The sequence below is a fragment of the Mizuhopecten yessoensis genome, unplaced genomic scaffold (genome assembly GCF_002113885.1).
Source record: "Mizuhopecten yessoensis strain PY_sf001 unplaced genomic scaffold, ASM211388v2 scaffold917, whole genome shotgun sequence".
NCBI classification, from domain to species: Eukaryota; Metazoa; Mollusca; class Bivalvia; order Pectinida; family Pectinidae; genus Mizuhopecten; species Mizuhopecten yessoensis.
In genome coordinates this window covers 1300421-1312757 of record NW_018403786.1, presented here as the reverse complement: position 1 = coordinate 1312757, position 12337 = coordinate 1300421, and the positions used below count along the sequence as shown (strand labels likewise).

Here is a 12337-nt window from a genome sequence, read left to right as displayed (position 1 = left end):
TTTCAAAAGAAATGAACAATTTTAATACCCCAATATAAATGTATTTCTGGTATATAATGTAGCACCCCTATATATATTTGTACCCCGATATATATGTATTTCCGGTATAAAATATAAAACCCCGATATAATGCATTACCATATATTTTCTGATCACGCCCAACGTGAACTTACACTGTATCATTCGGCGTTTTATATCAATGACGAAACCTTCAAAAATTCGCCCCAAAACTTCCTGAAAATGCTGAATAATGCAACGTGAATCGAACTTACAGCAAATTACATAAATAAGATGAATGACTCAGCACCCTTTTATCAAAACAATTTTATTATCCTCTTCGTTTTGCGCAGTATTGTAGATTAACAGTAAACCTATACAATGAGTGTTGAATGTTCCGTCCCCAGGCTGGGACATACCAATGTCCTTAAAATGGATCATTAATTATTATTCCTTTCTAAACTTCAGTATTTAATGTAATCACAACAACTATTTAACTGGTCAGTACTGTGACCAGGTAGTATACAATGATGGGTGCCTTCGGCATGGCATTTCAGTGAGATAGCACTTTAAAGTCGGCGTCATTTCTACGCTATCGGATTGAGGCAAATACACCAGCATACTGTCTCCGGTAAGCAAATACACATGCACACACGAAGGCACGTCTTAAATGTCTCAGCTGTTCATGGGGGGCATTAAACCTTATAAAACCCAAAAAGAAACCAAACAACAAGATATGTGATGAAGTTAACGGCATCTGAAGAAAGACAACCAACACGTGCAGGTGTCTATCTGCAGTCGGGTTTTAAAAGGGATCGAAATAAAAACAAGGATTTGATGTACATATCAGTAGATCTCTAGAGCCAAGATGCAAGAAACTTTATTTAGAATCGCTTTTATATCAACAAGAAACCTTAGGTCTGGTAAAGTTATTATTGCGACAAACATCAATACATCAACACAATGAATTGATTATTTAAAAGAACGCAAACCCTTCGAAATTAAAAAAAGAATATCAGAACAAGCCGAGTGAGGTCCTTGGTGACAGTAATGAAGCCTTTCAACATCACTTGCAGCTCGAAAGCAGCTTCCTGTTAACTCATTCTACGTATCAGCGTAATATTATGCTCTATGTTTGTAGTGTATGCAGATCGAAACCGGTGTTGGCACTGTAGCAGCATACCCCACAAAGACCACACATCCTGCCAGATTTATTATTCATAACAAATATGACATTGACAGCCTTGCCATGTGCGTTTCCCACAGAACGTGTCACGGTCAACGTCAACCACCGTGAACTGGGAATGTCTGCCAGCACTGCCAGTGACATGTCGGTGATTTTACTACGTAACGTTCACGCTTTAATATCAGAGCACATCATAAAACTTAACCCAACACCGGTAGGAACAATTGTTCCGTTCGGAAAATGGATGTTTTCGAAACACACCGAACCTTACACCGAACAATATTTCCATTCGGAACCAATATGTTTTAGAACTGAAAAAAACAGAATTTTGTATACAATATTTCCATTCGGAACTAATAAGTTTTAGAACTGCAAAACTAATTTTGTATACAATATTTCCGTTCGGAACAAAGATGTTTTAGATATATATATATGTATACATGCATATCTTTTTGTTATTTTTTTTTGGAATCAAAAAGGTTTTTGAATTACAAAGATATTTTGCATACAATATCTTCTCTCAGAACCAATACATTTTAAAACAACAAAGACATTTCGTATATGATAGTACCGTTCGGAACAAAGATAATGTAGAAATACACATATCTTTTGTAATATTCTATTCGGGAACACAGAAATTTTATAACAACCAAAATAGTATGCAGACAATAGTTCTGTTCGGAACATAGAATAGTAAGAACCACACATATCTTTTTATACTTCCGTTCGGATGAGGTTTAAGAATGTCTACCATAAATTGTGCTATGCTATTTTCTTTATCTCTTCGCAACGGCTTTTAGTTCGTAAGACAATCAGCCAATGTTAATTTCAATGCGTTAGATACCAAACTCAATCAGAACCTAATTTCACAATAGCCGGTGAGGACTGTTTATACAGGGGAGCATTCGCCCTATACAGCATATCCTCTGGGTCAGGGTTTGGGATCTATAATTAAATCTCGTTAAGATAAATATGTCCGTGTACGTTATATATCTATTTTGATTTGTACAGCAGCTGCAGACAAAAAGGTATACGTGACAAAAGAGAGAATGCACAATATAAAAGGTCATGCTCCAAGGTCAAAGGTGAATTCCGGAAATATCGGATACTGTGGCGCCAATTGTTTGTCGTCTGTAACCGAGAGCACGTCTGCTCGAGAGGTGACACGGAGTTTGAGCTTTTTACACCACTGTTACATAGGTGTTAATACGATTTATGAATGAAAATACAACTCGCCTACGGCAACCGTTTATACGTTGACAGACGAGAAAAGGAAATGTGGAGTATTTTTTGTCCTTTTGGCTTTTTTTTCTGATAGAACGAAAGTAGTGCTTTACGTTACTCGACAAGGTCATCACGACAATGTCCATCAAGCTAGATTACTTGCTAGTTTGAGAAACAAAAATACCAGCCGGGTTCTTCTGTCTCGGCGGCTAGGGGTAATTTCTCGTAAGCTCTCATTTGGTAGAGCGTAAGACTAGGAAACCAGAGGTCCCAATTTCGACTCCTAGTCGAGGCATTAAAAAGTACTGAACTCTGTTACACATAATTAAGATGTTCAGAGTCAATACAGATATTCAATTTGACAGAATAATTACAACGTTCAGATTTACCAGATAACAATAAACCCACTAGACCTACATCTGCGTCAGTCACTAGCGGGCCCAGAGCCTGGGATCACTGTACACAGATTGAGACAGCATGAATGCAAAACAAATACTAGCAGGAACAAACAAGACGTACATTCCACCAAGCTTTTCAGATCAACCACTCAACCTCATTACATAAAACTAGGACCGAATCTTCATGTTAAGGTTAGGACGCTACGAGCCACAGAGCAAAGCTGACACAGTAACAGGGCAAGTCGGCTGTCGGTCATGAGGTTTACATTAGACGCTAACATGGTTCCCATTGTTGTAGTAGGCCACAGACAGCTTGTTAACTACACACTGTTCCAATTTATCCTTTATATTTCATAGTTTTCAGACAAAAAATCTGGGTCTGGTATACCGTAATTGCCATCTAAAAATTTGAGAACTATGTAGACGGTCTCGAGAATGTCATAATTAGCGATATAAAGCACGTAGATTTATTGCTGAGTCCAACCCAGTCTGGGAGCTACAAAAGTACAGCAAACTTATTCCTTTACCTATTTTTGGCTAATTTGTTATTATTATTGCACGATTGATCCCTATGGTACCAAGACCCATGGACATCACCGGAACTGATGATGCAAGATAATTGCCCCCCATCCCCGCTGCATATTTCTGATAAATAGTGTGTGTTAGGGGATGGGGTGATTAGTATCCAATTCCAAGTGGTCAGTATGTATATTGCAGATCCTCATTAGTCCGAACTGGTGGAGTGGAGTCTTCTTTATCCGGACGTGTACTGCAGACTCTCGTCAGTCCGGACGCTTTATCGTTTTGAATGGGTTTATTTTAGTTTGGATATTAGTTTTAACCGAATAACAGATATTAAAGCTCCCAAACATTTATTTGGACATGAAGCAATGGTCATTTTGCAATGGAAATCAGACATGGGTCAAGCTATATGTAATAAGTAAAGAAATATGTAACGGTTATGAAAGGTCAAGGAAAATATAATGTTCATGTAAAGTTCAAGTATAATGTACAGAAATCTAACAATACAGTAAATATGGATAATAGAATGTCAATATTAGTTCAAATGTTGTTTTCTAATTTCTGAACTACCTATTACCCTCTCCTGTAGTATATAAAATAAAAACTGTTGAAATTGTGTGTAAACTTCAAACAACATGAAGGATATGGGAAATTTTCATTGACCATCTAAGATAATTTTGTCAATAAATCTTACATTTGAGTAAACATTCATGTAGTTTATATGTTTTAAGTAGACACTTCCTGTTCAAACTTTCGTCTTGTACAACATCACGAAAGGAGGTTTTGACCAGCTGATTTATGCATCCTTAGTCCGAAGGGGTTACCGGGGCTAGTCACAATATTAGTAACGCCCATTCACCGGTGTGGACAAATGGCTAACACACTTCAGCAAAGTTTACTATAGGGTATCCCAGGAGCCAGGGATTTAAATCTTGTACAATGAAAGATTTTCCCATAGAAGCAGAGCAAAAAAAGGAAAAAATCTACAGATTTATATTTTATGAGAATATTTTGACAGTATAAATATCCAGGTGAGCGATACCGGCCTTCTGGGCCTCTTGTTTCTTTCTGAATCAAAATGTGTTTTGACAAATATGATCATGTACATATTACAAAAATAATGTATATTATTTTAGACTAATTCCTAAGAGAAATATTTATTGATACTTAAAACTTGATCTTAAGTCTAATGGGAGTTCCATGATCCTGAAACTAGGACTACTAGATATTTACTGTTACATATACACTTGAATTGGTTTTTGGGTCAGAAATGTCTGTGTTTACTATACGTAGTGACTGACTTCGGGCAACAGACTAATCAGATGTTCAGTGTTACGGTTTGTGTATGAATAAGTGATTGTAAGTATGTACTGTTTTTAGTTCTTCCGATATATGCTGATACGACAAAGAATGTATAAGAAATGCAATTAAAATTTATATATATATATATATATACCTTCTGGCGAAAGCGTCATCTCACTCTTAAACGTTAAAATGAGTCACAACTCCACAGAGGAGTGCAGGGGAGATAGGTTGATAGGATATCAAAATATCAGTGAGAAAATCCAATTTACTGCCACCATAAACTATACGTCGTGTTTTTATAACTAGACACCGAATTGAAGGCTCCATATAACTAGTTTTTGTACATGTATACCAGTCGGCGATAAACCGATGTTTGTATACCTACAGCTCTGTGTACATTACCTAAAACGTGGGCCAAAGTTTCCGACAATACAATCGTTTTAACTATTTATTTTGTACTACGAAAGGCAAATCGGTCATGTACAATGCTGGAATGTTTTAAACTTTTCTGCCCCCCCCCCCTCNTTCTCTACTCTGTTGAACAGCCAGCGCGTTTGATATATGGTCGACGATGAGTGAGAGGAAAGTTCCATATGCTAGCAGACATTTCTAATGTATACATGTAGTTGATTTAGTACCGAGGGCTGGTAAAGGCATCACATGAAGACACTGGAATTTTGGACATTGAGGGAAGCGAGTAGCTACCGTAACATAAATAATGGAAGAAATGTCTCAAAGCAGTATTTAGTACTTTGTAGAGATCAAGTAAGGAAAAAAAGGGGGAGAAAGGGGGTTGTCTAGTTCGAATTGGTGATGGAATTCGTGAAACACTTGCAATTATAATTGTTTAGAGGCGCACATGTTCAGCCCCCCACCCCCAACATTAATCCCACCCAAACTCTTAACCCCACCCACCTTGACAAACACACTACATCTTTATATCATAATATAGTGTAATAACTGTTTAAAATACTAATGTATATACCTGTCCATTATCTGACGTATTCCGCTCTCACAGGTTCTATATAGTGGTTAATTTAGACACACCTGTTCTGGTGTTAAATTTACATGTATACAAACTGAAACACGTACGATGTTTCCTTTCTTACTTACACTATGACAAATCATATTTTAAAATTCTATGAAAGTTGTCCTTGTCTAGTTCCTTCCTGAACTAGTAGCGTACATAAACAATACTGATATAGCGTATACACACACAATACGTGTACAGATATATATACGTACCTTTTTAGCAGGGAAATCCTACTACAGAATATTCACATATATCCTACTATAAAAATAATCCATGAGTTTTTACTTTCCTTTGGTCCACACAGTCCGACAGTCTATCTGGGTTTCTGACTCATTTACGGTCATTTATATCCTTTGCGAGTTATGAATTGCCGTTCTATCACATCAGAGCAACACTTTACGGGACTCGGGAGCCGACTACAGACCTGCGCTAACTGCTGGCCCATACATCTACACACTAGCGCCTCGATACGGAATATCATTAATCAGACTCTATTTACATCGGGATAGCTCTCCAAATTGGAACTTACTACAAGTCCATATTACTCGCCTGCCTCTCCCGTAGAATTGGTAGAAACAGAAAATGTCTGTAGCCGTTGTGTTCAATGCCATATGTGAAATACAATGTACATATGTAAGGCATGCTATGAATTATACCTACCATGTGTGAAAGGGAATTCGAATTTTCTTCAGTACCCAATAATGTCCTTGTATCGTTTAACTGACCAAGTCTTGATTAAATGGGAGACCAGTAAATGCCTGGTTCAAGTTAATGTTCTCTTAATTGTGGTACAAATTATTTACTATAAAAGCGCGAAAGTTTGTGGTACAACAAATTACTCGCGAAATTCCTTGCAAAACTTCATCACTTGAATTTTTGTTACAAAAATGTGTATCAAATTTGTGGTACACGTTGTGTGCAAAATGAGTGGTATAAATTGTTTGCAGAATTTATGGTACAAATTGTTTGGCTAAATGCGTGTTACAAATTGTTCTCAGAATGTGATACACGAAACGTGATGCAATGTACGTACCACGCCTGCTATTACAGACATCGTGTGCTGCCTGGTTAAACGTGATATGTAAACACGACATATAATTGTCATGAGGTCTGTTCCAGTGCCCTTCTTGGTACAACCATCATATCAATAATGTAGTCATATACCTATATAATATTTATACTAATGTATGGAAATTCACATACAGACCGTACTTAGCTTATACTAAGTACCATGTCAATGGCTATCTTGTGTAAAGCAATAAGCGATAATGGCCTCTGCATAACATCAATGATGTTTCGACACCAGAGAAATTACTGTTAGCAACTCTTCTCCTGTGCCTCTCTGTTAGCGGCGATTTCTTACTGCCATTACTGGAGTATTTCATTCGAACGTAGACTGACGGCTCAGAGATATATCGGTACAGAACAAATGACGTTTTTGCATACTCTGTGCAATACATGTACGCAGACCCAATAGTGTGTTTGTCAGTGTACCCTTTGTCCTGCAACACGTACACGAAGACCAAATATTGTGATTGATCGTGATTTCCGGACATTTGTACGGATTCAAACCTGTTGTCTGGGCGGTAGTTAACGATCAATGCTTGTTCACACTACCCTTGCATGTAACGACGCACTCTAACAAGGTTCGTCCGCGTGCAGATTGTATTCTACAATTTAACTTGCTTGTCTGCATTCAAACTAAATTCGGTTGCAGTAAGCAAACCGTTTTAGTATCAGAGTACAAATGAAGCTAGTCGAATTACGAATCCCTGTCCGTTTTGTAAGCTATTTCACTGAACCATAGACTAGTCTGTTTCACAAGAAAGTGACGATTACTGACTAAGCACGCTGTTGTTGTTATATTACATGACACAAGACAATATCGGAATCAGACACCCTTTTAACGAATGTTTCTGCACTTGACGGGAATTCAAAAGGAAAAAAACACTATCAAACTCCACAAAATGATAGAAACTGAATAAACACGAAAGCAGAAGGACGGACAATATCACCAAACTCCACAAAAATGACAGAACACCAGGAGACACCGTAACAAAAGGAAAAGCATCATTAAATTCCACAGAATAACAGAATCTGATATTCGTGAAAATCCGTCCGTTAACATAATTAAAAGTTTTTTACGAAAGGATAAAGTAATAATACCTCAATATTTTAACATTGGAAGTAGACATCTTCAAATTTTACATACACGATTAAGGCTTAAATGTAGTAATCTTAAACAACACTGATACATAAGAAATTTAGAGGAAAGTCCATTATGTAACTGCGGATTAGTTGAAAGTACCCATCATTTTTTACTATCTTGTGACAATTATACCACAATCAGACAAAATACACTACATCAGTTAGATATTACTCTTACTGAATTTACTCCAAACAGAAAAATGAGGAAATATTTTTGACAGTCCGAAATTATATTAAACTAAGTAAACGCTTGAGCTAATATTTTTGTACCAATTGTTTTAAATATGGAAACTTAGTGTGCTGTATCATTTAACGGTATTCGATACAATAAGGTGACCTGTACTTACAGACTAGCAATTTATGGCGTCATAAATCATGTCTATTATCAATTCTATTCACCACATGTACATGTATATATGTTATCTGTTAAACCTTATTATTATTCATTCCATATTGAATAAGGTGTACTCCAGTACCGAAGATTCATTTGCCTTTTGATTTGTTTGGGAAAGGAATTAATATAAGCTCCAAGCTTGTTTTCCCATCCCATATTTACAGTTATATTTGTAATATTGTTGATTATATTGAATAAAATATTATTTAAACTAATCTGAGGAGACACCGAAACAAAAGGAAAAACATCATCAAACTCCACAATATAACAAAACCTTGGGAGACACCAAATCAGAATGAAGAGCATCATTAAACTCCACAATATAACAGAACACCAGGAGACACCGAAACAAAAGGAAAAACATCATCGAATTCCACAATATAACAAAACCTAAGGAGACATCAAAACAAAAGGAAAACTCATCACCGAACTCCACAAAATAACATAACTTTAGGAGACACGGAAAAAAAATCATCACACTCCATAAAATAGCATACGTGTAACTTGAGGGGACATCAACACCATCACACTTGATCAAATAACGTAACTTGAGGGGACACCAAAACGAAAAGGAAAACAGAATCAAAAGCTTCAGAAATAGTAGAACATGGCGAATCATCAAATCAAAAGGGAAAACAAATGGAGGAGACACCAAAACAAAAGGGAGAACATCATCAAACTCCACAAAATAACGGTGGCGGATACATACTCTCCGAAAAATGTGCGGAAGCAACATGCTTCTAGTGAAAACTTTTAATAGACAAACAGACAAACAGACGGACGGATGAAGCAATCTTTTGACGGAACCGGTCTCTCGATAAGCTCGGATTAGCCTGTAAGTACGTCGTGGTTTAGTAGGTAGTACTAAGCGGACGGACGCCACGCTTCGTGCACATGTATCTGGGGTTAGTCAGTGTAAAGTTGTTTATGTACACTTCTTCCCATTATTTATGACATGGTATTATAAACAGATCCTCTAGCTCGACTACTGTATATACCAACACAGGTGCGCCGGGCAAAAAATAGACATATTTTAATCCATTCGTGATACCTCGGCATTCTACATGAAACATGATAATGTTTTGGCGGTTGGTTGGAGGGGGTTGGGATGAAATATTGTTCTAAACTATTTTTAATTTTTAAAAGAATTTTAATAGTTTCTTTGACCAAAAATATAAGAAATTTAGAACAAATTTCTGGTACCCCATACAGCCTCGATCAGGACCAATTTTGTTTTGTGTGGTTTTAAACCAAAGTGAATTAAATGTTACACGTGTCAATTTCAACGATACACTGTCCTGGCTATCTCTAATTATGCACTTCTTTCACATATATGTGTATTTTTTTGGTTTTGAAGCGATTCCCCGCCATACTGTTAAGACATTTTAATGTGTTACAAATATGTAGATGAGTTTCACCTGTTACTTACTAAACGGAAGTTCTTAATTCTAGTGATGTATTTTTTGTGCTCTAACTGCAATTTTAAAGAGAGAAAGAAAAAACATGCACATTCTGCATGCATAGAGCACCACCCCTGATTACCCTATACAGTCTAGTATGTGTAATACATGTACATTTGTACATATGTTATCTATAGCAAGCATCTTCAACTGCGAGTTTATTTCACGAAATGTATAGTTATTTGGTCTACACAACTTATGCAAGTCATGTTTTAAGAGCCCATGGGTGTATTTTGTGGAATATTATCAACACATCCATAAATCATTTAACAGATTAGAATCTTAAAATATTTTTAACGGGATTTTGGAAAGAACCACGCAAGATCTCGAAAGCGGGATTATAAATTACGCAAGGGGAACAACCGTATTTTTTGTGGTAGGTGATCAGATAAGTGGACCGCTGGCCATGTTACCGAATCAATTATGGCGTACATGCAGACATTTATGGTTGATGCTTTTTACTGATGCGGGAATCTTCTCTAGGGACAAGGTGCGAAGCCATATGGCCCATTTCGAGAGACTAAGGGATCGTTTGATGGAAACTCAGAGAGGGGGAGCTAATTTGCCAGACAGGCACTTGTAGGTCCCCCTCCAAACCCAGGCCAAATGAGACAAGTCTTGTCAGCTTCTTAAAATTTAATTAAATACTTTTCATAAGATTTAAATTGAAAGAAATAAAAATGTCTAAACATCAAATAAACCGTTTGAATTTATGACCAATTGAGGATACATTGATATTTCCCTGGTAAATGTTTCTCATTTTTTTCCTTTTTTTTCTAGACCAGTTTACCCCCAAATTAAAATTACAGTTTTGATTTTATCAAGCTGATAAAGCTACAGGAAAAAAGCTGCCATCGGGTCTGTTCTGCATGTTCCCAAGCTGGGGTCAGATAGGGGAACCTAATAGACTCGCCGTTATCATTTCCCATCGGTAATTTATCAGCAGTACGAGCAAGGTTCTATCAACGGTTAACACTTCAAACTGGCATTCTGATGACGTTTTTCAATTTTTCTAAATTTTATAGTCATGACTCTGGAATAGAGTGTGGTAACCAAGGATCAGCTCTGATGTGAGGTTGTGTACTGATCCTGAAAACATTGATTTCCGACATTGTGTAATAGTTATACAGACGCTGTGTATTTAAGTGATACTCTTTGGAATAGTTTATATAATTGTGTGTAATTGGAAAATGTGTGTAAGTAATTTGTTCTCGGCGAGGTTTTGGCAGCAGGTGTGAAAGGTTAGCCGGGGGAATAGAAGATAAGACGTAAGCAAATCAGTATTATAGATAGGTAGTGGAGAGGTGTGCTGATGAATACTAAACGACACAACGAATACAAGTGATTGTGTGTAAAACCCCTTGGTGTTTATTGTTTATATTCAATCAAAACTTATCTCAAGTCCCTGTGTTACTAGTGTTGATATATAATCAACACTTTTATCAAGTCCCTGTGTATTCGATGTTTATTTACAATTAAAACCTAGATGTCACAGAATAACGTATATCGTGTCAAGATATTACTAAATATATAGAGAAACTTATGATGTCTGTGACGACCATTAATGTCTGTGGGGACCTATGATGTATGGGGGACCAATGGTGTCTGTGGGGACCTATGATGTATGTGGGGACCAATGATGTCTGTGGGGACCAATGGTGCCTTGGAGCACCAATGATGTATGTGGGGACCAATAATGTATGTGGGGACATATGATGTATGTGGGGACCAATGGTGTCTGTGGGGACATTTGCTGTCTGTGGGGACCAATAATGTCTGTGTGAACAAATGATATATGTGTGGACCAATAATGTCTGTGGGGACCAATGATGTATGTGGGGACCAATGATGTCTGTGTTGACAAATGATGTATGTGGGGACCAATGATGTCTGTGTTGACCAATGATGTCTGTGTGGACCAATGATGTCTGTGTGGACCAATAATGTCTGTGGGGACCAATGCTGTCTGTGGGGACCAATAATGTCTGTGTGGACCAATAATGTCTATGGGGACCAATAATGTATGTGGGGACATATGATGTCTGTTGGGACCAATGATGTCTGTGGGGACCAATAATATCTGTGTGGACAAATGATATATGTGTGGACCAATAATGTCTTTGGGGACCAATGATGTCTGTGGGGACCAATGATGTATGTGTTGACCAATGATATCTGTGTGGACCAATGATGTATGTGTGGACCAATAATGTCTTTGGGGACCAATAATGTATGTTGGGACATATGATGTCTGTGGGGACCAATGATGTCTGTGTTGACCAATGATATCTGTGTTGACCAATAGTGTCTGTGGGGACCAATGATGTCTGTGGGGACCTATGATGTCTGTGGGGACCAATGCTGTCTGTGTGAACCAATGCTGTCTGTGGGGACCAATGCTGTCTCTGGGGACCAATGATGTCTAGGGGACCAATGGTGTCTGTGGGGACCAATGATGTCTGTTGGGACCAATGATTTCTGTGGGGACCAATGATATCTGTGAAGACCAATAGTGTCTGTGGGGACCAATGATATCTGTGGGGACCAATGATATCTTTATCTGTTGGGACCAATGATGTCTGTGTGGACCAAAGATATATGTGGGACCAA

The 12337-nt window shown here is 37.5% G+C and overlaps 1 protein-coding gene across 4 annotated transcripts in view; it reads right to left on the bottom strand.

The window, feature by feature from the left end:
• LOC110454853 overlaps window positions 1-12337 on the bottom strand; it is a 35766-nt gene that overhangs the window by 14360 nt on the left and 9069 nt on the right. The window contains exon 1 of one of the 4 annotated variants that reach the window (XM_021504604.1): window positions 5878-6152. The exons of 2 other annotated variants lie outside the window; for them this stretch is intronic. The gene's annotated coding sequence lies outside the window, so the exon portion shown is untranslated. Of the gene's footprint in view, window positions 1-5617; window positions 5741-5877; window positions 6153-12337 lie in introns of those variants that run through there. One more of the 4 variants, XM_021504628.1, reaches the window with a different exon arrangement.